General features: G+C 39.8%; 1 long non-coding RNA gene across 1 annotated transcript in view; it reads left to right on the plus strand.

Moving 5' to 3' along the window:
* The window catches only part of LOC112405609 (uncharacterized), a 170,878-nt gene extending 144,505 nt beyond the window's left edge, over positions 1–26,373 (plus strand). The window contains exons 4-6 of the long non-coding RNA XR_003004395.1: positions 18,243–18,319; positions 21,334–21,497; positions 26,147–26,373. This is a non-coding gene — a long non-coding RNA (uncharacterized LOC112405609). The remainder of the gene's footprint in view (positions 1–18,242; positions 18,320–21,333; positions 21,498–26,146) is intronic.
* Positions 26,374–26,614: the final 241 nt, after the last annotated feature.

A 26,614-nucleotide genomic window follows, 5' to 3' on the forward strand; every position in this document is an offset into this window, starting at 1 on the left:
GAACATAGACTCCATACCATCTAAACTATCTATAGATTCAGTACAATCCCTGTCAAAATTTTCAATGGTATTTTTATAGAAATAAAACAACAACAACAACAATTCTAAAATTCATATGGAACCATAAAAGACCACAAATAGTCAAAGCCATCCTGAGAAACAATATAAAGTTGGAGGGATCACACTTCCTGCTTTCAAACTATACTACAAAGTTATAGTAATCAGAGTAATATGGCACTGGCGTAAAAATAGACACATAGACAAATGGAACAGAACTGAGAGACCAGAAATAAACCCTTACATATATGGTCAACTAATATTTGACATGGGAGCCAAGAATACTCAATGGGGAAGGGATAATCTCTTCAATAAATGGTGTTGGGAAAACTGGATAACCACATGCAGAAGAATGAAATTTGACCCCTCTCTTACACCATTCACAAAAGTTAACTTGAAATGATCAAAAAAGAAATCAAAAAATACCTAGAGAAAAATGAAAACAAAAACATCCAAACCCTATGGGACACAGCAAAAGCAGTCCTAAGAGGGAAGGTTATAGCAATACAAGCTCGCCTCAGGAAACAAGAAAAATCTCAAATAAAAAACCTAACCTTACACCTAAAGCAACTAGAGAAAGAACAACAAACAAAACCCAAAGTCACTAGAATGAAAGAAATCATAAAGATCAGAGCAGAAATAAATGATATAGAGATGAAGAAAACAATAGAAAAGATCAATGAAACTAAAAGTTGGTTTCTTGAAAAGATAAACAAAATTGATAAACCTTTAGCCAGACTCATCAAGAGAAAAAGGGAGATGACCCAAATCAAAATTAGAAATGAAAAAGGAAAAGTTACAACTGACACCACAGAAATACAAAGGACTATTACAAGCAACTATATGCCAATAAAATGGACAACCTGGAAGAAATGGACAAATTCTTAGAAAGGTACAATCTTCCAAGACTGAACCAGGAAGAAATAGAAAATATGAACAGACCAATCACAAGTACTGAAATTGAAACTGTGATTTTAAAACTTCCAACAAACAAAAGTCCAGGACCAGATGGCCTCACAGGTGAACTATCAAACATTTAGAGAAGAATTAACACCTATCCTTCTGAAACTATTCCAAAAAAATTGCAGAGTAAGGAACACTTCTGAACTCATTCTATGAGGCCACCATCACCCTGATACCAAAACCAGACAAAGATACCACAAAAAAAGAAAATTATGGCCAATATCACTGATGAATATAGATGCAAAAATCCTCAACAAAATACTAGCAAATTGAATCCAACTATACATTAAAAGGATCATACACCATGATCAAGTGGGGTTTATTCCAGGGATGCAAGGATTCTTCAGTATATGCAAATCAATCAGTGTGATACACCACATTAAGAAATTGGAGAACAAAAACCATATGATCATCTCAATAGATGCAGAAAAAGCTTTTGACAAAATTCATCACTCATTTATGATAAAAAGCCTCCAGAAAGTGGGCATAGAGGGAACATATCTCAACATAATAAAGGCCATATATGACAAAACCACAGTTAACATCATACTCAACAGTGAAAAGCTGAAAGCATTTCCTCACAAGGATGTCTACTCTCCTTACTTTTATTTAACATAGGTTTGGAAGTTCTAGCAATAGCAATCAGAGAAGAAAAAGAAATAAAAGGAATTCAAATTAAAAGGGAAGAAGTAAAATTGTCACTGTTTACAGACGACATGATACTATACATAGAAAATCCTAAAGATGCTACCAGAAAACTACTAGAACTCATCAATGAATTCAGTAAAGTTGCAGGATACAAAATTAATGCACAGAGATCTGTTGCATTTCTATACACTAGCAATGAAAAATCAGAAAGAGAAATTAAGGAAACAATCCCATTTACCATCACATCGAAAAGAATAAAATACCTAGGAATAAATTTACCTAAGGAGGGAAAAGACCTGTACTTTAAAAAGAAAACTGTAAGACACTGATGAAAGAAATTAAAGAGGACACAAACAGATGGAAAGACATACCGTGGTCTTAGATTGGAAGAATCAATATTGTTAAATCACACTACCCAAGGCAATCTGTAGATTCACTGCAATCCCTATCAAATTATCACTGGCCTTTTTCACAGAACAAGAACAAAAATTTTTTGATTTGTATGGAAACACAAAAGGCTCTGAATAGCCAAAGCCATCTTGAGAAAGAAAAACAGAGAGGGAGGAGTCACGCTCCCTGACTTCAGACTAAATTACAAAGCTATAGTCATCAAAACAGTATGGTACTGGCTCAAAAACAGAAATATAAATCAATGGAACAGGATAGAAAGCCCAGAAATAAACCCACACACCTATGGTCAATTAATCCACGACAAAAGTGGCAAGAATATAAAATGGAGAAAAGACAGTCTCTTCAATAAGTGGTTCTTGGAAAACAGCTACATGCAAAAGAATTAAATTAGAGGATTCTCTAACACCATACACAAAATTAAACTCAAAATGTATTAAACACCTAAATGTAAAACCATATACTATAAAACACTTAGAGGAAAACATAGGCAGAACACAAGCATAAATCACAGCAATATCTTTTCAATCCATCTCCTAGAGTAATGAAAATAAAAACAGAAATAAACAAATGGGACCTAATTAAACTTAAATCTTTTGCACAGCAAAGGAAACTATAAACAAAATGAAAAGACAACCTACAGAATGGTAGAAAATATTTGCAAACAACACGACCAACAAGGGATTAATCTCCAAAATATACAAACAGCTCATACAGCTCAATATAAAAAAAAAACCCAAACAACCCAATCAAAAAATAAGCAGAAGACTTAAATAGACATCTCTCCAAAGAAGACATACCAATGGCCAAAAGGCACATGAAAAGATGCTCAACATTGCTAGTTATTAGAGAAATGCCAATCAAAACTACAGTGAGGTATCACCTCACACAGGTCAGAATGGCCATCATCCAAATGTCTACAAGTAATAAATGCCGAAAAGGGTATGGAGAAAAGAGAACCCTCCTACACTGTTGGTGGGAATGTAAATTCGTACAGCCACTATGAAGAACAGTAGGGACATTCCTTAAAAAACTAAAAATAGAGCTACCATATGATCCTGCATTCCCACTCCTGGGCATGTACCTGAAGAAAACCATAATTTGAAAAGATACATGCACCTCAATGTTCATTGCAGCACTATCTATAATAGCCGAGACATGGAAGCAACCGATCCATCAACAGATGGATGGATAAAGAAGTTGTGGTATCTATATATATATACAATGGAATATTACTCAGCTATATAAAAGAATGAAATAATGCCATTTGCAGCAACATGGATGGACCTAGAGATTATCATACTAAGTGAAGTAAGTCAGACAAAGACAAATATCATATATCACTTACATGTGGAATATATAAAAATGATACAAATGAACTTATATACAAAACAGAAATAGACTCACAGACATAGAAAACAAACTTATGGTTACCAAAGGGGAAAGGGGAGAAAGAGGGTAAGTTAGGAGTTTGGGATTAATGTATACACAATACTATATATAAAATAGATAACCAACAAGGACCTACTGTATAGCACAGAGAACTATATATATATATATATATATATATATGTAGTTCTGAACCACTTTGCTGTACACCTGAAACTAACACAACATTGTTAATCAATTATACTTCAATAAATTTTTTTTTTTTTCCAGTACGGAGGCCTCTCACTGTTGTGGCCTCTCCCGTTGTGGAGCACAGGCTCCAGACGTGCAGGCCCAGCGGCCATGGCTCACGGGCCTAGCCACTCCGTGGCATGTGGGATCTTCCCAGACCAGTGCACAAACCCATGTCCCCTGCATCGGCAGGCGGACTCTCAACCACTGCGCCACCAGGGAAGCCCTAAAAAAATTTTAATCTAAAAAAATAAATAAATTAACTTGAAATGAGTTAAAAACTTAAACATAAGGCCTGAAACCATAAAACTCCCAGAAGAAAACATGGGTAAAATGCTCCTTGACATTGGTCTTAGTAAAAAATTTTTTTTGATATAACCTCAAAAGCACAACAACAAAAATTAATAAGTGCAACTACATCAAAAGAAACAACCAACAAAATGAAAAGACAACCTAAGGACTGGGAGAAAAATATTTGCAAATCATATATCTGATAAGGAGTTAATGCCCAACACATATAAAGAGCTCATACAGCTCAATGGCCAAAACCCAAATAATCTGATTTTAAAATGGGCAAAGGACCTGAATAGTTAAAATAAAAATTCAAAATAAAAAAAAAGAAGATACACAAATGGCCAACAGGTACATGAAAAGGTGCTCAACATCACTAATCATCAAGGAAATGCAAATAAAAAGCATAGTGAGGTATCACCTCATACCTGTTAGATGGCTGCCATCAAAATTCAAGAGATAAGTGTCGGGGAAGATGTAGAGAAAAGGGAACACTTGTGTACTGTTGGTGGGAATGTAAACTGGTATAGCCACCATGGAAAATAGTATGGAGGTTCCTCAAAAAGCGAAAAATAGAACTACCATACAATCCAGCAACCATCCTTATGTGTATATACCCAAAGAAAATGAAAACAGGATCTTGAAGAGATATCTGCACTCCCATATTCACTGCAGCATTATTCACAATAGCCAAGATATGGAAACAACTTAAGTATCCATCAATGTATGGATGAAGATGTGTGTGTATGTATATATATGTGTGTGTGTATATATATATATATATAAAATGGAATATCACAAGATATGGAAACAACTTAAGTATCCATCAATGTATGGATGAAGATGTGTGTGTATGTATATATATCTGTGTATGTGTATATATATATATATAATGGAATATCACAAGATATGGAAACAACTTAAGTGTTCATCAATGTATGGATGAAGAAGATGTTGTTTATATACATATAATGGAATATCACTCAGAAGAAATAGGAAATTCTTCATTTGCAATAACTTGGATAAACCTTGAGGGTATTATACTAAGTGAAATAAGTCAGACAAAGACAAATACTGTATGATATCACTTACATGTGGAATCTAAAAAAAGCCAAACTCATAGAAACAGGAAGTTGAATGGACTGGGGGGTGGCAGAAATGGGGAGATGCTAGTCAAAGGGTACAAACTTCCAGTTATAAGATGAATGAGTTCTGGGGATCTAATGTACAGCATGGTGACTATAGTTAACAATACTGTATTAAGTACACTTGAAAGTTGCTGAGAGAGTAGATCTTAAATGTTCGCACCACAAGGAAAGAAGTGGCAGTTATATGACATGATGGAGGTGTTGGCTAACACTATATGGTCATGATCATTATGTAACATATAAATACATCAAATCATCACATTGTACACCTTAAATCCCCTCAATGTTATATATTAATCATATCTCAATAAAGCTGGTGGCAAAATGAACATAAACTCAAGAGCCTATCTGCTTGGATTCAAATCCTGGCTCTGCCATTACCTATCTGTGTAAATTTAGGTAATTCCCTTAGCCCCTCTGTGCTTCAAATGGGGATAACAATATTGCCTACCTTATGGGTTTGTTGTGAAGATTAAATGAGCTAAGCAGTGTAAAGCACTTAGCATGGGGCTGGGGGAGAGTAAACACTGTATAAATGTTAGCCCTTCTTATAATAGATAGGAAGAGAAGATTACAGCATACAGACTGTGAGGGGGAAACAGAAGATGGACAATTAGCAACATTTTTTCCTTTTCCCTTTATTTTCTTTTATAAGCAGGAATAGCTGCTGCCAGTCTCTGATCCTTCAGTTTCTTTAAAAAGATGAAGTTACCAGGATAAAAAAGTTAAACAGTGACTGCAGTGGATAAGAAGCTACCTAGGGTTATAGGGGTCATAGGCTGAGTGGAGTCCTAGAATGGCACCTAGCTGTACTAACTACCAGGTATCTTAGAAAAAACTAGCCCTCTAACTAGAGGCCAAAACAGGTCTTAAGCTATAATTAGATATTTTATTTCCTCATTCTGCATTATATAACACAGTCCTATAGAGGATGCTAGCTATGCAAAGTATTTCTTCACCTCCAGCATGTGGTTTTTAGCAGCATTCAAAATCTCTTTTTTTTTTTGCGGTACGCGGGCCTCTCACTGCTGTGGCCTCTCCCGTTGCGGAGCACAGGCTCCGGACGCGCAGGCTCAGCGGCCATGGCTCACGGACCCAGCCGCTCCGCGGCATGTGGGATCTTCCCGGACCGGGGCACGAACCCACGTCCCCTGCATCGGCAGGCGGACTCTCAACCACTGCGCCACCAGGGAAGCCCCAAAATCTCTTTTTAAAGAGAATGATGGGTATTTTTCAATTTCAACCGTGAAACAGTTCTTGATTTATCTCTTTAAAATAGTTTTTTTTTTTTAATTTTGCCAGAAATAGTATACTAAAACAGTCCATTGTTAAAACAGAGTATTCAAACAAGCTCTTACAGCATATTCATTCTTAGGGAATGAGCACAGTTCTAATGATGTTTAGCTGTCTGATTCCTGCTCCAGTTTCGAAAAGGGAGACTAAATTAACACCTGGAAAAGGAAACCTGTTTTTTCTTTTTCTTTCTTGCTTTTTACATCGCTCTCCTTCCCAAGATAATTCCTAGTCAACAGAGCTTATAGCCTAAGAGCGAGGACAGGCAGTTAGCGCAAATCAGATTCTTACCTTGGCTACAATTTCTCTCAAAACGTTATAGAAGAGAGTAAAAGAAAACTGCTGTCAATATTAACGGTAATGCTAACAGCTAGCATTTACTTAGCTAGATACTGTGCTAAGCACTTTACATATGCAGGTTTGTAGTGCAGTCTTTTGCACATAGAAGTTCAATATTGCTTGAATGAGGATTGCCAAACATAGACGGTCATCTTCCCTGTTTCATTTTATGTCCTTTTGAAGACAGAAAGCCAACTAAGACATATTTTGTTTTGCAGCTGTTTTTCTCCATCCTCTACAAACACTGGGACGGTCTTTCTTTTTCTTCATGTTTTCTTCCCTATTTAGATCTTAAACACAGGGGCTCGATGAAGTTGAATGACACTGAACACACAGTTCATTCACTAGACAAGAGTAGGAGAGTTGCACATACAGGCTTTTCCTGGGTGAAAAAAGGGCAGACTTTAGATCTCAGCACTATTCCACCCACCCTGGTCATCAGCACAGTCATTCCTGCAATTCTTGGACAGGACACATGGGGCTCAGGCCAACTTAGCCTGCGTTGGAAGCTTTCATAAAAAGAGTTCTGTCCCTGCTCAGTCTTACTAAACAGTTTCTGAAGACTCAGTGAAGAATGACTTATGACTTTGTTTAATTTGAGTATGTAACAGTTGAACTGTTGAGAGATTCATTTGGTGTCTTGTGCATTGTTTTGTTTTGTTTTTCTTTTCTTTTCTGGGAAGCTAGAAACTCTTCTTGGAGAAAAGAAATCAGAAAATATTTCCTTTTCTCTGCACCCATCCCCAACTTTCTCCCCTGCACTGCACAAGCCAAAATTTACAAGACTGGCTAATTTGAAGAGAAAGATGATAAGGGATTGGCGCTTTAGAGGTAGAAGAGAAAATGTTCTGGTTCATTCTGATGAAGTTCACTAGAGATGGTAGAATCACTGGTAGAGATGGTTGCTTGGATACCCAAGGCAAGCACTAACATCTTGACTTTGCAGTCTCCTGTGGAGGGCCCATGTCTGAGCTCAGCAATGGGGGAGGGAATAACCCAGCCTCACCAAACCTGGCAGCCTGCCACTGAAGGCTATGGGCCTGGGCAAAGACCAATGACAATGGCATCCAAAAGTGACTAAGAACCAACAGTCTTCACTTTTTTCCCTGACCATTGGGTCAGAAGGGCCATAAAAAGAGAGAGAGATTGGCATTCTTATCAACCTTGTTGAGAGAAGGACTAACTTGATATAACTATGTTTGGAAAAATAGGTACATCATATTTATTGCAGTCAATGTTATAGAGCAATTGCTATCTCCCTTGGCTTAGTGTCATTTATGTGGCAAATCCTAATGCAGTTAATAATAGAGCAAGACAAAAAACACTCAATAGAATGAATGAGGGTGCAGCAAAATCCAACTATTTGTGGTTTGCAGGAAACCTATCATAAATAAAATATTTTAAAACCCTGGTAAGTTAAAATAAAAGGATAAAAAATTTACACCTGACAAAGATTTTTTATGAAAGCTAGAGTGATACTTCAGGACAAGAAATATTACTAGAGATAGAGAGAAATATCTCATAATGATAACTGGGTCATTTCACCATAAATGTGAAATAATAATCATAAATGTGTATGTACTCAGTCACAGTTTCAAAAATACGCAAAGCAAAAACTGACAGAACTGAAACTGGAAATAAACTCACAATAATACTTGGAAAATTTCAATTCTCTTCTCTCAGTAATTGGTAGAATAGAAAGAAAATTCCATAAGAATGGAGAAGAATGAAACAACAACATCAACCAACTTGACAGTTACAGAACATTTATAGAACATTCCACCCCAAAACAGAATATATATTATTTTCAGATGCACATGGACCACTCACCAAAATAGACCATATACTGGATTATATAGAGTCTGAAGAAATTTAAAGCATTGAAATCATATGGAACGTGTTCTCTGAACACAACAGAAAAAATTAGAAATCAGTAACAAAGAGATACTGAAAAAGCACAAATATTTGTAAATCAAACAGCACACTTATAAATAACCCATGTATTATACAATATATCACAAGGAATATTAGGACATATTTTACCTGAATAATGAAAATGCAACACATCATAATTTGTAGGATGTACATAAAGCACTGGTTAGAGGGTAATTTAGAGCTTTAAGGGCTTATATTAGAAAAGAATAAAAGTCTAAAATCAATAATGCAAGATTCCACATGAAGAAGCTCGGAAAAAGAATAACAAATTGAACCCAAAGTAAGTACAATATATCACAAGGAATATTAGGACATATTTTACCTGAATAATGAAAATGCAACACATCATAATTTGTAGGATGTACATAAAGCACTGGTTAGAGGGTAATTTAGAGCTTTAAGGGCTTATATTAGAAAAGAATAAAAGTCTAAAATCAATAATGCAAGATTCCACATGAAGAAGCTCGGAAAAAGAATAACAAATTGAACCCAAAGTAAGTAGAGTATAGGAAATAATAAAAATATGAATGGAATCATGAAACGGAAAACATAATTTATAGGTAAAAAAATCAACGAAACCAAAATCTGGTTCTTTGAAAAATTATTATGCTTCTAATCAGACCAGTCAAGAAAAGAAGATACAAATTATCAAAATCAGGAATGAAAGAAGGAACTTCACTATAAGACATTAAAAGAATAAAAGGGGACTATTCTGAATGAATTTATGTAATAAATTGGACAACTTAAGATGAAATGGACAAATTCCTTGAAAGACACAGCTACAAAACTAACATAAAAGAGACATTTTTAATAGCCCTGTATTTATTAAAGAATTTGAACGTGCCAAAATAATTCAATGGCAAAAAGATTGTCTTTTCAATAAGTAGTGCTTGAACAATTGGATAACCTTACGAAAAAATATGAACCTCAACTCTTAGTTCACACCAAATGCAAAAGGTAACTGCATTGAATATAAACTGAAACGTAAAAATGAAAATTATAAAATTGCTACAATATATAGGAAAATATCTTCACAAACTTTGGGTAGACAAAGATTTCTTTGATATAACACAAAAGCACAAAATATGAAAGAAAAGATTAAGAAATGGACGCTATAAATATTACACATTTCTGTATTTCAAATATCACCATTAAGAAAATGAAAAGACAAGCCAACAGACTGATAGAAAATATATTCTTTACATATATTTGATGAAGGACTTGCATCCAGAATATATAAAGAACATTTACAGCTTGATAATCAGAAGATAAAAACCCAGTTTTTAAATTGGACTGATAATTTGATCCTTCAAATAAAAAATATATAAGGATGGCCAATACATATATGAAAAGATGCACAACATTTCTAGTCATCAGGGAAATACAAGTTAAATCATGACATGTTATTATAAATCCATAGAATGGCTAAAAACAAAAACTGAGACTACCCAATGGTGAGAATATAGAGCAACTGAAACTCTCATATATTGCTGGTGCAAATATAAAATGGTACAACCACTTTGGAAAACGATTTGGAAGTTCCTTATAAAGTTAAACTTATATTTGCCATATGACCCATCACTCTACTCCTAAGTAAATACCAACAAGAAATGAAAACACTTGTCCACAGAAAGACAACGGTGCATGAATATTCATAGTAGCTTTGTTCATAGTAGCCTAAAACCCAAATGTCAATTAAATGAGTGGTTAAACAAATGATATATCCATACAACGGAAGACTGCTTGATAATAAAAATCAATGTGTGGGGCTTCCCTGGTGGCGCAGTGGTTTAGAGTCCTCCTGCCGATGCAGGGCACACAGGTCCGTGCCCCGGTCCGGGAAGATCCCACATGCCACGGAGCGGCTGGGCCCGTGAGCCATGGCCGCTGAGCCTGCGCATCCAGAGCCTGTGCTCCGCAACGGGAGAGGCCACAACAGTGGGAGGCCCGCGTACCGCAAAAAAAAAAAAACAAAACAATGTGTGTGTTGCACACACTGTGGATTTCAAAAACATGCTGAAGAAGCCAGACACCAGAGAAGATGTACTTCATGATTCCTTTTATGTGACCTTTTAGGAGAGGAAAATTAATCTATAGTGATAGAAAAACGGTCAGCAGTTACTGTATCTGGTGGGGGTAGATATTGATGATCAAGAGGCATGAGGGAATTTCTGGGAATATACCTTGATTGGAATAACCAAATTTACTGTAACTTCGTTGGGTGGTAGGTGCACAGATGAATACCTATCAAACTGCACACTTAAAATGGATGCATTTTATCTGTATATTAAAGTTGATTTTTAAAATCATTGCAGAAACAGGCTTATAAAATACTAAAATATAAAGTTGGAGAAATCTTCCATATTGTAAAGCCATAAAATTCAAAGATGAATCCAGAAGATCAGGTCTACCATCCAAGAAAATGGGAAATGGAGCTTCCCCACAATGGCAGAGTAGGGAGACCTGAACACACCTCCTTCCACGGGCACACCAAAATTACAACTACTTACAAAGCAGCTATCTATGAGAACGATCTGAAGACTAGCAGATACAATTTTCCATAACTAATGTTATAAAGAAGGATACACAACAAAATGGGTACGAGGGGCAGAGGTGTGATATAGTCAGGACCCACACCCCAGGGTTAGTGACACAGAAATGAGAGGAATATCACAACTACAACACAACAAATGTTGGCAAGGATATGGAGAAAAGGGAACCTTGGTGCATTGTTGGTGGGAATGTAAATTGGTGCATTCACTATGGAAAACAATATGGAGGTTTTTCAGAAAATTAAAAATAGAACTACCATATGATCCAGCAATTCCACTTTGGGGTATTTTATGAAATAAGTCAGAGAGAGATAAATACCATATGATCTCACTAATATATGGAACCTAAAAAACAAAACGAACACTCAAAACAAAAACAGACTCATAGAGAATAAATAGATGTTTGCCAGACAGAAGGAGGGTCCAGGGTGGGGCAAAATAGGTGAAGGCAATTAAGAGATACAAGCCTCCAGTTATAAAATAAATAAGCCCCAAGAATGTAATATACAGCATAAGGAATATGGTCAATTATATTATAATACCTTTGTCTGAGCACAGATGTTACTAGGTTCATTGTGATAATTTTCTTAATGAACGCAAATGTCAAATCACCAGACAGTACACCCGAAACTAACATAATATTGTATGTCAACTACATTTCAATTTTTTAAGAAAAGGGAAATGGAAGAAAGAAATTTTAAAAACATGATTTTCCTGAGTATTAGGAAGACACAAATCTTTAGTTTGAAATGTTGATTTATCCACTGAATCCATTTATTACTTGGCCCCCGTATAGCTCCATTTTGAATGGAGAAACGATGATGTTTCAGATCTCTGGGTACCAGTGTTACCTCAGACCCCGTCCAATAGTCCCCTTCCATAGGGCACATTTGTTTATGTAAATGGCCCTGGAGAAAGACTGGGGGACTCAGCACTGTGTGCACTTGCCATGGTGTTGCAAAGTTATTGGTATCTGACTTCTTTGGTAACTGGGTTCCAGGCCTGAAAAAGCATTCAGACCTGGAATCTGGGCGATGGATCATGACTATATATTGGAGCAACTGCTGTCAACCTCGCCATGAGTCATCCTTAACTTCTTTTCATTATACAGATTGAGTACATGTAGGACCCTGTTAGTTGCCCCCTATTTTTCCCTAGGGATACAGTTTTCTGTTAATCAGTTCCACAATTTTCTGCAAGTCAGATCCATCCATTAGCCTTTCATCCTTGCCATACGTTAAGATAATGGCATCCATCTGGCTTCAGATGGTTAAGTACCACCACCTGTCCTCTATAGTGTGCATGTGGGTGTGGGGCTGGGGGAAGCCCTATTATCAGTAAGCATAATAATTCTGTAATGGCATTTCCAGCCTTACACAGTATACATACTCTGGCTTGTGTACTTCTCTCAGCCTTTTATTTCCTTTGTCTACCAGCTGCCATGACAACTCTGGTGTTTCTTTTCCCACTTAATGTGAGCTATCACTTTTTCCATGCTTTTGAGAGCCACCCTGGGATTGTGTTTGCACCATCTCTTGGTGTTTCTTACCAGAATTTTAAATCACATAATCCTAGAAGAGTCTCTCAAATTGATAAACTCTGTGCTCAAGCAATATTCTAACACCCTCAGAAACCAATCCTATCTATAATCTTCCAGTGCATGTTTATAAAGGAGGACGAGGTCCTGTAGCTCCTTTGGGATATAGTCTCTTTCCTCCCTTCTCATGCCCACCATGTCTCTGGCTGTGTTTGCTGCAACTTATAGTTATAGACCTAGCGGCCGAGTGAGTCAGTAGGGTTGGGCCAGATCCTGACTTTGGCACATGCTGTCTTGTAAGGAAAAAACTTCTGTACTGCCTTTGAACAAGAGAAGAGTACTACCCTTGACTAGGGATGGGCAGACTACTTCTGTAGGGCTCCTGGGAATCTGGTGATTCGAGATAGGGGTGGGGAATGGTAATCTACCCGGGCGTGCCCATCCCACATGTCAGAGTTTTATTTTTACCCAAGCAGGGTCCTGACTTTGGCATAGCAGATCTGTCTAGGCTGAGAGTTTAACCTCCATTGAAATTTGGCTACTCTAATGCTAGTTCCTGGGTCTTGACCTCAACTTTCTCAGCTCTCCTCTTGAAGGACATGAGAGCTTCTTTATAGGCTACTAAGGAGAACCTCAGCCTTTCACCCCAGCTTATCTTTTTTCTAAAGTCTCAACTGAGTTAGAAAAGTCACCCAATTCAATTGTCTTTAAAGTTAAGATTTCCTTCATATTTCTCCAATGGTGGAAACTAGCACCAGCTAGTGTATTTCCTTCCACATACACCATACAAATTCATTACCTGTGATCATTTTAATACCTACACTACCACCTTGTGCCAAGAGCTATATGTCCTCCAGGAAGCAGACACTAAGATGGAGATTACCATGCAAGAGATTTATTACAGAGTGTCCTTGGGTTCAACACTTGTGGAAGGGAAAGGAAGGAAACAGGATTGAGTAGAAGGAGAAACTGAGATGTGATGCCATCTAAATGAAGCTTCAGTCAACCCTGTGGCAATTTCTGAAGATGGACTCAACCCTTCAGAGTTGTGGATAGCTCCTCAGCCGGCACCTCTGCACCAACAGTCACTGGATGGGGACCACAGGGGAGGGGTGTGACTCTGAGCAAGGTGGCTCTCTTCAGCTAGAAGGAACCCCCAGTGTGGTGGGGCAATGGAATCTTTATTCCTGAGGGGGGCAGCACATCTAGCAGCCATCCACCCACCCTTCTCTTATATGAAAGATTAAAATATGCTGTGTGCGTGTGTGATTGACAATATAAACTGAAGCTATGTGCTTCCAGGTATCTTGGAGCCCCAGTCTTTGTGACCCCCTTCACCTCCTAGAACTTCCTGGTCATAAGCACTGCTGTGACCACAATTAGGTTTCTTTCTTTCTTCCTTTTTTCTTAAAAACTTTTGCTGGCCTTTCTCCTTTCTGTTTTGATTCTGTTAATACTCACTACTTTTCAAACACTGACTATGAACCAGGCCCTGTGCTCAGGAATACACATGGGTTACCTTTCATGAATTATCTCATTTAATCATCACCTCAATCCTATTTAGAAAACATGAACTCATCATTTTATGGATAAGAAAGGAGATTCAGAGTGATCAGCGTTTCCAAGCCACACATCTAGTTCTTATTGAAATCTGTGTGTGAAGCCACATCTGACTCCAATTTCCATATTCTTAGCGATGATGCTTCTATTTGCCCCCTGCTCCTTGACCTCTACCTGCCTCAGCTAGGGGTCAATAAGTACATTGTGGGCCACAGTTCATAACCAAGCCCTGTTACTGACAACATATATTCCTAAACAATGCCCTTTTTGAGGCACATTTTCTAGAACCATTTTGTTAAAGTTATGACCATTTCCCTATGTATTCCCACTATATTCAAACTCAAGACTCTCTTGTCCTCTGAAGGCTCAGTTGAAAACCCCCTTCCAACTATACTTTTCCTAGGTATTCCAGACCAAGATAATCTCCCTGTGCCTAACAAAAGTCTCCCACTAAGGAGAACTATTTATCCACATTTTTACTGCTTAGTCTCTGCATGTATGTGTCTGTTCCCCTCCACAGATTGTAAACACCACGTACATTCTTTTACATCATTACCCTACATAATGTATGGTACATAGGAAACGTCTCAAAGCACATCACATTAATTTTGGATTAGTGTCATGAATTGCTTAGAAATATGCCTTTGGGCTCTCTTCCTTTTCCTCATTCTCTAATAATGATGCAACTTTTTTCTTTTCTTAGGTTTCCCATAATGCTGAAATACTTATCTAGCCTATATATTTTTCATTCTGTACTTTTTCCCTGTGTAACTCTGCTTTGGGAACCCCAGTCAGTTCGGTTTATTAGTGGTGATCAACCCAGCTGGTTGTTATGTGCCGTATAAGGCTAACAGCTGTCACAAATACAATCAAACTTTTTTTGTTGTTGCTATGATGAAACTCAGTGGATCCAGGGAAAATATTTTACGAGTTACTGCATATTATAATTAGAAAAAAACCACAACTTTTAGAATGGTTTAAAATCTTATTGCATAAAGTGTGGTCCATGGACCAGCAGTATCCGTATCACCTGGGAGCTTGCTAGAAATGCAGAACCTCATGCCCGACCCAAGTATGCTGAATCAAAATCTGTAGTTTAACAAGATTTTCAAGTGAAAGTTATGAATATTTGAGTTTGAGAAATACATACTAGTTTAAAAACAATTTAATGGCAGCTCTCTATATACAATAAAAGGCTATGTCTGATGCTTCATACAGTTCTAATCACCCCGATAATCCTGAAAGTAGGTGAGGTAGTATTTCTATTTTATAGGTGAAGGACAGGCTCGTGTGTTAACTTACCCCAAATCATCCTGCAGCTAATCAGTAGCGCTGATCTTGGAACCCAAAGCTGTCTGCTTTCCAATTTTCTCTTGCAGTGTAGACTTGCTTTCCAATTTAATATTGCAGTTGTAGCAGACGCTCCCAGCATCTGCCTGTCCCTGAGGCCTTACCATCCCAGAGTGCACTGGCTGCATTAGCCCGCCCACCCCCAGCAGTTCTCAATCACTGACTGATAGGAGTTGGTGTTTAAAGGCCCCAGCCCCCTGAGCCCCCGGGTGAGATATTTCGATGGTCTGTGGTATCTCACTGTATCTCAGGGTCTTTCAACATGATTAATTTCCAGTCAATCTCTGGGATAGCTGGCTTAATAATTCACCTTTTTATTTGGCTGTCTTCCCTTCCCTCCTTCGCTGCATCTCCCAATAATCTATTGATAATTATATCCTAACTCAGGCTCTGCTTCTGGGGGGAATCACCATTAAGAGAGCAGAAAAGTCAGCTCGGTTCCTATGAGGATTCCTCACAGCACAACAAAAGAAGTACTGATAAGTGAACAGTTAACCTCCTTCGTAAATAGCAAGTACAACACCTTTAAGAATAGTGAGATCTTTTTGAGACTGGTGACAGCTGAAAGATGAGATTCTGGGGTGTTTGCTAAAATGAAGTGTCATAAGGGAATCCAAGAAAAAAAAAAACTGCGCTCTTTCCCCAGCAGAAAGAGAAAATACCATTTTCCTGCTTCTATAAGAATCTGTCATATAGACCTTTGGACAGAATCTCTTGCCTCTTATTTACAACAATTTTCTGTGGGAGGAATAAACAAGTGTCATATATATGTACTTTCTGTCCTTCAGTCCTTCCTGCATAAAAAAAAGGGAAATCTCATCATGTAAATTGAATATCCTATCCTGACTGTGACATAGATAAACGAAGCAAAGGCTTTAAAGATGCTGACGTTTGTATTCAGGGCCAGCTTCATAGACATGTGACAGAAGGGCCCTGCACTTGGTTTCATGCTCTGCTATCACTGCCCTGAAATTCTTAATTATTGTGAACAAGGCACCCCAGGCTTTCATTTTTCACTGGGTCCTGAAGATTATTTAGTCAGTCCTGCTTGTACCAATTAAAAACTGTTTAACATGGGTTTTCATGATCTAAGAAAGAGAAGGCCAGCTCAGAACTATAAGGGCTGAATAACAAAGTATCTTTGGGGAAAAACAGAACCGACAAAAGTTGGAGTTTCTAGAAGCTTCTGAGAGTTGTCATTAAAGGTTTGGTGCATAGAGTGCAGGAGGAAAGCAGTGGCGCCTGATGTGCTCCAATACTTCTCAAACTGACACATGCATAGGAATACACATAGGAGTGATCGCTGAGACCGCGTGTTTGGCTTGCAGCCAGCAAGGAACATTCAGGTGACCCAGGAAATTAGGTGCAGATGGAGTGAGCCGCTTCAGCTGGTTTTCCAGCATCAGGCAAGCAAACCGACTGTGTTCCTAATGATACCCAGCATTTCCCAAACATTTACTCTGTGCCTGGCCCTGTCCCAGGGTTCTTATTAATCCTTACGACAACCCTATAGGGCAGGTGCTGTTACTGTCCCTCTAGCGTGAGCGGGAAATCTAGGACAAAATGAGAGTGAGTACCTAGGCGCCTGCACCCAGCAAGTCCTGGAGCCCAGAGTCAGCCTCAGAGCCCAGATTCTTATTTACAACATGTAGCTCCCCTCCCCAGGGAAACAGCTTTGACTTCAAGAGGCGTGATGAGCAGAGACTGTGCTGAAAGGTCCCCAGTGGAGAAGAGGAAGGGGAAAGGCTGTGTGGCAGTGATGCAATCCTGAGCACCACAGTTCCCCATTCCCAGATGGGTGGGGGAGGGGAGGGGCAGCAGAAAATAAATAGCCCTAGACCTTGCGGAGCCTGTGCGGGGTTTTCCTGGGTCCATTTTGCTTCACAAGCACATTTTCCATGGATTTTTACCAGGTTGCGTCAGGTTGTCTGTGGGCCTCAAACTGGTCCTTTGAGTCTGCGTTTCAGCTGATGTGGCCCGAAGGTTTTGGGGGAAGGGAGGGGGCTCAGTGGAGTGGCTGGGCTCCTGCTGCTTCCACCTGCGCTGCTGCACTTTCACCTGTTTTAATCTAAATATAGGGATTGTGGGTAAGAATTTGTTTGCAAAAAGATGAGGTTCTGTGGCTAAAAATAAAAGTTTAAAATCCATGGCGCTGGTTGAGCTGTCGCTTCAAAACTGGGAGAAAATGAATTAGCTGTAGGTGGCTCACATGCCCCTCTGTCCCCTCCCCCAAACACAATTCATGTTCAACCTGGACCGTTAGAGAAAAAATGATATTGGTATTTGGTGATCCTGGAACCCTGGGCAGAACATATTTGAATCTTCTCTATGCCAAATGTTTGCTCGCTGGCTGTGAGTTTGTTCCTATCTTAAGAAACATTTCTTTAAATTGTTTGCACTGGGTCCTTCCAGAAAAAAGAAAAAAAAAATAGAAAGAAAATCCTTACTGGGCCAACTCCGAAGGTTTTACATGAAAGTGGCTCTGACCTTCCTTTCATGCAGGAGCTGAAATTAATTGTTCCTTCCTCTGCTTTCCTACAGCACCCAACAATTATTTGACTATCTGTTATGTGTAAAACACAATGGAGCCTGACTTCAAAAGACTCACAATCCAGTAGGTAAGAGGAACTAGGTAATTCTCTGTACCTGTCATGGCAGTTGTTATTTTCTAACTCGTGATGGCGAGGCAGGAGAGAGCACTGGTGGCCATAAGACATGCGGAAATTGGTGAAAGAATGGCACCCAGGTTTGGCCTTTGAGAAATTACAGTTCACTAGGTGGATATGTATGTTTCCCAAGAGCAGATGAAATAACTGCTGTGTAGAGCTTCCAGTAACATGAACAAGACTCACAAACCTTGAAAAGCCTTTGAGGATGGGAACTTGGTTTTTCAGTATTTTCCTGGAAAGCCCTCTTATCCCACCTACTCTTCAACATCTGGGCCTATACATCAAATTTATAGACCTTTGTTTATGATTCAGATGGACTTCTGTATAGTTCAGCTCAAGTTCGATGATGAAAGTCCACCTTCCCTATTGACATAATTCTATTAAAATATGTGTGAGCAAGCAGTGTTTATGGAGAGTCAAATGTGTGTGGCCATCTGGGACAATCTAATTATTTACTAGAAAATATATATTTAAAAATTTCCAGAACATCCAGGGTTATAAATGTGTATCCCTACCTCTTGTTTACCAGTCCATTCAGGGGATTAAAAAGTGCACCTGTTATAAAAGCAAACCATTGCACAAAACTCTGACTCGCCAATTGGCAATGTTCCTTCAGATAATGTGGATTGGAGAAGAGACCAAGTATAATTTGACATGTCAACTCTGAAACTATTGCTGTTTTCATTTCCTGTACCATACCTCCCCCCACCTTTAAAAAATTATTGTGATAAAATTAAAATAACATAAAATTTACTATCATAACCTTTTTTTAAATTATAAAAATAAGTTCCTAGAATGTGAAATATGAAAATCAAGACCCTTGAAAGTTCTTCAATTTGTAGCTTTTGTTTTCCCCACTAGCACATAAAATACCACAATACTTCAGAGCCTCCTACTTCTCCATCTCCCATCTTACAGGATGTTTCCTTGTCCTCTTTTATCCTAAATGAATCTCTTAAATAGCAATGAGTATAACATATCAACCAATCACCTGTGAACTCACTAACCCAACAGTTAGAATGGTTTTAGGTATTCAACTAGTTGTAACTCTTGAGTTAGGTTACAAATTATGTTTTCAAAGGACTCTAGGGTATGTCCCAAATCTTGATATTAAGTTAAGAATAGTAACCGCTCTTTCCACAAATACTTTTTAGCATGGTTTTAAATTCATTCAGAGCCTTTTTTGCAAAATGGGGGGAAGATATTTTCTCTTCTGTATCAGGAACTACGTAACAACTAAAGCAACATGAATCAGGGTGGGCTATCTCAAAGTAGCTCTCCCGTCACTGAGGAGGTTCAAGCAGAGGCCAGATCACCTGCTGGGAATGCTGTACAGAGGCAGAGGAGTGTTGGGAGTTTATAGACTTTGGGGTCTTGACTCAGACGACTGACACTGGTAAAGTACACAATAGTAATAAATAGGAATTTCTTCCCTTTTGTTTTTTGTCTCTTGGCCATCCTATTGAATCTGCCACGTAAAACGTGAGTAATCTCTTAGGTACAGAGTAGAGAAATCTTCCTTATCTGTAGGGCACTGGGTATCCATGAGGCATGAGAGGATACTGGTTGGGAGTCAGTCGTGGGGTATAGTTACTGGCAGGTGATAGTTACCTGACCTTTGACAAGTCCCTTAGGCTTCCAGGGCCTCCTCATTCTCAAGTACGAACCCAGGAGACAAGTATAGATGTCCACCATGTTGCTATGTGATCATTCCTTACCACCTTTCCCTGCTCCCTGGGCCACAAAACTTGTTAAATATTCTGTTTCTTTCAGTTTCTGATCACTAATAAATAGCAAATAATCCAATAAACCTTCTTCACATTTTAAAATTACTTTTTATTGGAGTATAGTTGCTTTACAACATTGTCTTAGTTTTTGCTGTACAGCAAAGTGAATCAGTTATATGTATACACTAGCCCCCAATTTTTAGATTTCCTTCCCATTTAGGTCACCACAGAGCACTGAGTAGAGTTTCCTGTGCTATACAGTAGGTTCTCATTAGTTATCTATTTTATACATAGTAGTGTATATATGTCAATTCCAATCTTCCAGTTCATCCCACCTCCCCTTCCCGCCTTGGTCCATAAGTTTGTTCTCTACATCTGTGTCTCTATTTCTGCTTTGCAAACAAGTTCATCTGTGCCATTTTTCTAGATTCCACGTATAAGCAATATTATACAATATTTGTTTTTTTCTTTTTGACTTACTTCACTCTGTATGACAGTCTCTAGGTACATCCACGTCTCTACAAATGGCACGATTTCATTTCTTTTTATGGCTGAGTAATATTCCATTGTATATATGCACCACATCTGTAACCTGGGTGTGGTGGGGCTAACTAGCTGTCTCTGCCACAGTAACTAAGGACCAGTACTCCCATTCTCTAGTTTCCCAGTGTAATCACACTCCCGAGTTTTACCTGGTATATAATCATACAGAATAAAGGTGGCAGTTCCTCATCTCCCTTACAACTGAACATGGCCAGATAACTATGTCTGGCTAATAAACTGTAAGCAGAAGTGTTAGATGGTTGTTTCTGGACCTTCCTTAAAGGACAGTGGGAGGGTGCCTTTTGAACTTCCTTCATCATATTTTTTTTTCCATCTGCCGGCCAAAACGAGAATTTGAGGCTCGAACTCCAGCCACTACAAGGGCCACACTCTGGGGAGAGCAGAGCATTGAGGTGAACAGGCCTTGGGTGCCTGGATTGCGCCACACAGCCCTGGACTGCCCTCCTCCAGACTGACGCCTGGCAGGAAAATGCATTTCTGTCTCATTGAAGGCATTCAGATACAGATATCCCCCAGTTTTTTGCAAGTTTGCTCTACACCACTTTGCTTTTACAAAAGATCTACATTTGTAGGTTTTCACTAAGCAAAAAAAAGAAAAAAATCCAAAGAGGATTTTCACTTTTACAAAAAAAAGATGAAAATTGAAAATAGCATTCCGTGTTTGTTTTGCAGTAGCTGTTACAGAGGCAGCTCCCACCCCAGACAGCCAGAGTGGCACCGCCAAGCTCCTTCCCTGGGAACTACACTCAGCATCAAGCCGCCAGAGCTCTGAACTATAAGCATCTGTTCTTTATCCTGATTTATTGTGAGCATCTGTTTGCAAGATGTGTCCTAAGGTAATTGCTTCTTTGCTTTACACCATTTCAACTTATGAAAAGTTTCATAGGAACGTTCTACTGTCCCATGGCAGGGGAAACCTGTATTCATTTAATCCTTACTGATATAGTTTTACCTGAACGGTTTTTTCAGAAGGCTCCTCAGGAGTCACTTTCCAGGTAGAGTTTTGGAAAGCTAGAGTTGGGACCCTTTTGTTGAGGAGGTAGGTCTGGCTGCTGTTGTTTACCCCACCAAGGATGTGGGCCTGGCCTTCGCTGCCCAAGTGCAGCGTCGACACTGTGGCGAAGTGACCGGGGTCGGACGTAGTTATATTCCAGCTGAGAGTTGTTGATGTTTTCCCAATGTTAGTGCTGCTAAAGCCGCCTGCGGTCTAGCGATCCTTAATAGCTATGTGTCTGACTCACACTCCTATTTTAAAGATGTTCCTCCGTTCTCATGGTTTTCCTGAAAAGTCCAGAGTTGATCCCTAATACAAATGTTATGTAAATAGTTGCTGGCATGTGGAAAATTCAAGTTTTGCTCTTTGGAACTTTCTGGAATTCTTTTTCCAAGTATTTTCAATCTGCAGTTGGTTGAATCCATGGATGCAGAACCCACGGATACAGAGGGCCAACTGTGTTCACATGTAGGTCATGGCTGAGCATACTCTTAGTCATGGTGTTGTCAGGTTGGAGCTTTTGATGTAAGGAACAAAGGCTTAAAAACCTTCTTTCCACATACACTGAGTAATCGGACTGTGACAGGTTGCATCCTCACCTCTCCCCTAGGTCAGAAGACCAAGGAAGAACCAGAGTTAGATTAAGGAGGCCATTAGAAAAACATCTAGGTTAGGCTTTGATCTAGGAGAATAAGAGTTGCTCTTATGGTTTACTTTTGGTCCATCTGGACCACCTGACTAGGTTTAAGCCCTCAGCTCTTTTGGAATTGAACTGGGATGAATGCAGCTTGATAGGAACATAAAATCCCTCAGAGATGCCTTTCCATCCTTTATCTGCCAACACAGTTTTCTGCTGGTTCCCTTGTTCTTGCCACCTTCGTGATTTGACAAATATTCAAATATACACTGTTCAAGCCGCTGCCTCAGATAGCAAAGAAAAGATATGAAAGTAAGGGATATAATAATTTTCCTATATGTGCCCCTCAACCTTTTCAGGACGAACTATTCCTTCCCCTTCACTTCCTTTTGCACTTTGGAACTTTCTGGAATTCTTTTTCCAAGTATTTCACTTCCTTTTGCACTTCAGTTAGGGCCCTTTTGTACGCCACTTGTTGTGTACCTGGTGAGACTGAGCTGTCCTTTCCTTGGACCCCAGATGCAGGTGCAATAAGGACTCAAAGGCTATAGAGCTTTGTTGTTATTTCCCCAGATTAAATGGCATATAAATTATGATGGAGCCCTGACGGGCCATCCGACCAGCAGTGAAAGTACTAGGTATTCTTCACCTTCAAGGCCCTTTTTAGGTTGTTAAGGGAAGGTACCTGGTAGAAGTAATGAAGGCACTGAGGACAGACATCTATTTGAAATGTAGATGTCTCTTCAAAGGTGAGGCAGTTTGTTTGGTATTTGCTATTATTGTGTATTTGCTTTGTCTTGTTTGCTAGTTTGTTTTGGTCTTCCTTGCATTGTTTTAGGTTTCAGTGAGCCCACCTAAAGAACTACATGGCACACCCTCTCCCCTTAATTCCCACTTTCCCCCTTTAAATCTAAGTAAATGACAGCCAAGGTAGGACACACGGAAAATGGGCCAAGGATACTACTGAGATTGATTTAGTTTGGGTTCTAAAATGGAGGGGCAAGAGGTGACCTGATGGTGAAGGTCTATCCCATGTCACTGATTTAGGATACCACATCCGACTTTAGGGCCAACATACAGACCAAGAGCAATGTTCCATGGCCTAGAATAGTCTTTTACATATTATTTCTCAAAAACTGGTGTGGCCACAATAGATGGCTACTCAGGGTTTGTATTCCAACCACTGATTAAGAATTACCTTTCCAGCTTCTCTAACTGCACAATTCTGTTCACATCATCTGGTCTATTAACCATTCCACTAACATCCCCTGTTTAAATCCAGCAACACACCCTGTATTCATTAGACAGTTGATGAAACTGATGTGGGTTCAGAATAAGGAACAAGCCCATTCCAGGCCTTCTATCACTTTATGCTGATACTGTTCCAATATGCAGAGAATATAGAAATTAATACTCTTTCCTTAGTTGCTATTTGAAATCAAAATAACCTCACAATTTGAGAGAAAATAAAGTTACTTCATATAATTTCAAAGCCTTCTAAAAATCTCAATTACTTTTAGAAGATACATTTTTAACAGTATTAAGAAATTTACTGGACAGAAGCCATGGCTTAATCTGACTTTCTGGGGCACAAGAGTGCTGAGGAATTAGTTGAGAGAGAGGAAGAGGAGAAGCATTACTATTGGCTGAGAATATCCAGTGTGCTGACGACTATCTAGGAAAGTTGTGAGCAGAAAAGAATTGCCTGAAAGGAAATGGAAAATCCAGTCAAGGACTGCTACCCCTTAGGCACATGGGAAGACACAATTAGAATACTCTGATCTGCTTTCTTCCCTCTAGGTTTTAGTTAATAGCAAAAGTAAGGAGAGATACTAGGCATCATAATCCAAGCATCTCAAGTTCACTTACCCTAAATCCTAAAGCTGCTTTAATGACAGCTATTACTTATACCTGTCCAAAAACTAGTGTATACTCTAAAAATTCTTTCTCTTCAAAGACTTCAAAATGAAAAGACACACAGCTGTCTGAGCCCATTATTTCCTGCAAGCCTTTCTAAAGGAATGTCCTGAATTACACATATTGGGGCACCATTCTGAAGTATTACTGTATCCCAGAATTCCCTGTTGGGCCACTAAAAGGAGAAGCTTTACCAAAGTTGCTGGCTTCTTTTATTCAATGGAAGTCTCATTCTTAGTATTCTGGTTATTTAAAATCTCTCTCCAAGCGTGGATGCTCAGGGGCCAGGGCACTCATTTGATGTGGGTCAGGAAAGTTTAACTTAAGGAAAAATTAACTTCCAAAGATTGTTTACTTGGGAGGAGCTTCAAGATGGCGGAAGAGTAAGACGTGGAGATCACCTTCCTCCCCACAAATACATAAGAAATACATCTACACGTGGAACAACTCCTTCAGAACACCTACTGAACACTGGCAGAAGACCTCAGACTTCCCAAAAGGCAAGAAACTCCCCACGTACCTGGGTAGGGCAAAAGAAAAAACAGAGAAAAAAGAACAGGGACGGGTCCCGCACCTCTGGGACGCAGCCGTGAAGGAGGAAAGCTTTCCACACACTAGGAATTCCCTTCGCGGGCAGAGACTGCGGGTGGCGGAGGGGGGAAGCTTCGGAGCCGCGGAGGAGAGCACAGCAACAGGGGTGCGGAGGCCAAAGCGGAGAGATTCCCGCACAAAAGATCAGTGCCGACGGGCACTCACCAGCCCGAGAGGCTTGTCTGCTCACCCACCAGGGCGGGCGCGGCTGGGAGCTGAGGCTCGGGCTTCTGTCGGAGCGCAGGGAGAGGACTGGTGGCGGGAACACAGCCTGAAGGGGGCTAGTGTGCCACAGCGAGCCGGGAGGGAGTCCGGGAAAAAGTCTGGAACTGCCGAAGAGACAAGAGGCTTTTTCTTCCCTCTGTTTCCTGGTGCGCGAGGAGAGGGGATTAAGAGCGCTGCTTAAAGGAGCTCCAGAGACGGGCACGAGCCACGGCTAAAAGCGCGGACCCCAGAGACGGGCGGCAGACGCTAAGGCTGCTGCTGCTGCTGCCGCCACCAAGAAGCCTGTGTGCGAGCACAGGTCACTATCCACACCCCATTTCCGGGGAGCCTGTGCAGCCCACCACTGCCAGGTTCCCGGGATCCAGGGACAACTTCCCCGGGAGAACGCACGGTGCCCCCACGCTGGTGCAACGTCACGCCGGCCTCTGCCGCCGCAGGCTCGCCCCACATTCCGTACCCCTCCCTCCCTCCGGCCTGAGTGAGCCAGAGCCCCCAAATCAGCTGCTCCTTTAACCCCATCCTGTCTGTGCAAAGAACAGACGTCCTCAGGCGACCTACACGCAGAGGCGGGGCCAAATCCAAAGCTGAACCCCAGGAGCTATGGGAACAAAGAAGAGAAAGGGAAATCTCTCCCAGCAGCCTCGGGAGCAGCGGATGAAATCTCCACAATCAACTTGATGTACCCTGCATCTGTGGAATATATGAATAGACAAGGAATCATCCCAAATTGAGGAGGTGGACTTAGGGAGCAACGATATATATATATATACTTTTTTCCCTTTTTCTCTTTTCGTGAGTGTGTATGCTTATGCTTCTGTGTGTGATTTTGTCTGTATAGCTTTGATTTTACCGTTTGCCCTATGGTTCTGTCCGTTTTTTAAATTTTTTTTTTTTTAGTACAGTTTTCAGCACTTTTATCATTGGTGGATTTGTTTTTTAGTTTGGTTGTTCTCTTCTTTCTTTTTTTTAATTACATAAAAATATTTTTTAAATGATTTTTGGGGTTTTATTACAAAAAAATTTTAATAATTTTTTGTATTTTATTTTAATAACTTTATTTTATTTTCTTTAATTTTATCTTCTTCTCTCTTTCTTTCTTTTTTTCTCCCTTTTATTCCAAGCCGTGTGGATGACAGGCTCTTGGTGCTCCAGCCAGGCATCAGGGCTGTGCCTCTGAGGTGGGAGAGCCAAGTTCAGGATATTGGTCCACCAGAGACGTCTCAGCGCTACGTAATATCAGATGGCGAAAATCTCCCAGAGATCTCCATCTCAAGGCCAAGACCCAGCTCCACTCAACGACCAGCAAGCTACAGTGCTGGACACCCTATGCCAAACAACTTGCAAGACAGGAACACACCCCATCCATTAGCAGAGAGGCTGCCTAAAATCAAAATAAATCCACAGACACCCCAAAACACACCACCAGACGTGGACCTGCCCGCCAGAAAGACAAGATCAAGCCTGACCCACCAGAACACAGGCACTAGTCCCCTCCACCAGGAAGCCTACACAACCCACTGAACAAACCTTAGCCACTGGGGACAGACACCAAAAACAACAGGAACTACGAACCTGCAGCCTGTGAAAAG

Source organism: Neophocaena asiaeorientalis, unplaced genomic scaffold, assembly GCF_003031525.2.
Source record: "Neophocaena asiaeorientalis asiaeorientalis breed wild unplaced genomic scaffold, Neophocaena_asiaeorientalis_V1.1 scaffold148, whole genome shotgun sequence".
NCBI lineage: Eukaryota > Metazoa > Chordata > Mammalia > Artiodactyla > Phocoenidae > Neophocaena > Neophocaena asiaeorientalis.